This window comes from Halyomorpha halys, unplaced genomic scaffold (genome assembly GCF_000696795.3).
Source record: "Halyomorpha halys isolate HHAL.00 unplaced genomic scaffold, Hhal_1.1 Scaffold1153.1, whole genome shotgun sequence".
NCBI classification, from domain to species: Eukaryota; Metazoa; Arthropoda; class Insecta; order Hemiptera; family Pentatomidae; genus Halyomorpha; species Halyomorpha halys.
Window position 1 is genome coordinate 96328 of NW_027107155.1, and position 2634 is coordinate 98961.

The following is a 2634-nucleotide window of genomic DNA, read 5'->3' on the forward strand; positions in this document are numbered from 1 at the left end:
TGTTTATGATCGGTCTGTAGGTCTGGTCTTTAGTCCTGTACCAGCAGTTTTTAATGTTATTGCGTTGTTTTATGAGTGAGTATGTGTTGGGGTGGTGTGCGTAGGTGTATTGGTGTGGGTGTGAATGTTGGTATTGATGTGTTTGCAGCATCTCGTATGGTTTGTTGTAGAATGTCAATGGCCGTACTTATGTCTTGTGGTGAGTTGAGTGTTTTAATGTTGGGTATGTTGTCATATACGTGTGTTTTGTAGAGTTTCCAGTCGGCTTGTCGAAAATTGTATTTGATGTCTGTGGGTGGGGTTGGTGTTGTGTATTTGCCTAACTGATAAAGTACTGGTAGGTGGTCATTGTCACTAAACTCTAGTGTATTGCAGTTAGTGAATCTGTGTGGTTGTTGCGTAAGAAGTAGGTCAAGTGTGGATGTGTATGAGGGGTTTGATGTTTGTCTGTAGGTGTGTGCATCAGGGTGTATTATTGTGTATTTTGTTTTAGTCAGATAGTTTCCTAGTGCATTGCCTTTTGCGCAGTTCCATGAGTGGTGTTTGGCGTTTAGGTCACCTAGTATGATATGTTGTCTGTCGTTCTCGATGTCACATAGAAAGGTCTTGAGAGTGTCCTGTTTGGCACTGGGGCTTCGGTAGACGCAGGTTATTTTGTAGGAGTGTTCTAGTCTTACTTGTATTGTAATGGCTGTGTGTTTGTTGTCGTGAAGCGTGGATCCGTTGATGAGTCTGGATGGAACGCCATGACGCACCAGTAGTGCGACGCCGCCGTGTATGGGGGAGTCAAGTCTGAAAGTAGTGTATCCGCGGAAGTATGTCTGTGTGTAGTTGCTAAGTCTTGTGTCCGTAAGAGCGACTATGGATGGCCTACGAGAGGCCAGTAGGGTTTCTAGCTCAAGTTTTCGTTTCATGAGCCCTGTTATGTTATAATTGATTATGCAATGTTTAACCATTGATCCTTGGGAGTGTGTTTAGGAGCACAAGATTAAGTGTACTCATCAATGTTGTAAACATGGTTTTCATGTCCTGGAACATTGACATGAGGTTGGAAACCCATGCCGGTTCCGAAGACGGTGGTTGGATGGTTGGTGGGGGAGGGCCGTATATAATTCTGCCCGCATAAGAGGGGGGATCTGATTTTTTTAATTGAGGTTGAGGAACCTCTTGGATTTTTGTGGTTGAGGGCCTAATGGTTTCCCTCTTGGCTTGCAAGGCATTGATCTTGTCAGCCCTTTTTTTACATTTTGTATATGAGGATACATGACCCTCGTCACAATGAATGCACTTTGGTGGGGTGTTTCTTGAGCATTCCTTTATGGGGTGGTTTTCCCCGGAGCGGACGCAGATTGTTATTCTGCCGCAATAATTTTGAGTGTGGCCAAATTCCTGGCAATTGTAACATTGCTTGGGGCCACTAATGTTTCTCATTTTTTCAAATGAGTATATCATGTGGTCTATGGGACCCACTTTTTTAATATCTTCAAGGGTTGTTGTATGTTCGGTTGTGACGATAATATGCGTCAAGTCTGTTTTTTGCCCGGCGGCATTTGTTTTTTGCATTCTATGCAATTGATGGAAGCCAGGAAGGCGTTCCGAGAATGCATCAGTAATTGAATCCAAAGGGTGATTAAGGTCAAACCCTTTGATGATGTATTTTTTCAGAGGTTTGGTACCCTGTGGTGCGTAAGTATAGTAATATACATTTTCCATGATTTCTAAATAACAAAGGACTTTGTCGTAGTGTTGTTTGGTATTTGTTAAAATTTTGTTTTCCTCTTTTGAGGAACGGATAGTGAAATTAGTAATGTTGGCCTGTTTAAATTGTGGCCTGCATCCCGTAATTGTACCACCGATACCGGTGGATTAATTACTATAGGTGGTGATCTAACTGCTTTTGTAGTTGTGTTAGTTGTGGTGCTTGTAGTGGGTGTGTGTGTGTTGTGTGTAACATTGATCTCAGAGAGTCCGTCAAATGTATTATCGAGTTTTACTGGTGGTTGGGGTCGAGGATCAACCTGGGGGACAGTATCTTTTGGCGTTGTAAAGCCTTGATCATCAATGGTAGTGATGCGACGTCTCTTGCCTAGGGGGGTTAGGAGATGTCTGTTTTGTTTGTTCAGTAAGGTGATCAACAACCATTGCAGTTGGATTCGTCATGTTAAAATAAATTAACAAACTTAAAAAAAAATAGGCTAAAATAAAGATAAACTTAATATATCGTATTTAAAGGTTTAAAATAATAGATTTAAAAACTTTTAAAGAAACTGTTTACTCACACGCCCTCACATGGTGAGGGGAAGCTAAAAGGACCCACGTGGCAATGACTCAGCAGTTTTCAGAAAAACCGTTAGTGACGTCAGAAGCAAGACAGTAGACTAGCAGGAACAACCTTACGCTTCCAATGGCAGGCACAGTGTTGAGACTCATTCGAGTCCTAGCTTTATTGTGTTCGGTACATCTCTTATATACATTCGATCAGCTGATCCCGTCAGTCAGGATATCGAAATAACAGCTGACTCAGACCGTAACTTATATATAATGTAATAATTTAAAAATTATTAATTTAAAATAAATTAAAATCTGATATTTTTTAACTCAATTCTCATATCTAAAAGATAGCTTGGGAACAGA

General features: G+C 41.0%; 1 protein-coding gene across 1 annotated transcript in view; it reads right to left on the reverse strand.

Moving 5' to 3' along the window:
* LOC106688547 (cytokine receptor) overlaps window positions 1–2634 on the reverse strand; it is a gene marked incomplete at its 5' end in the record, with an annotated part of 116958 nt that overhangs the window by 94057 nt on the left and 20267 nt on the right.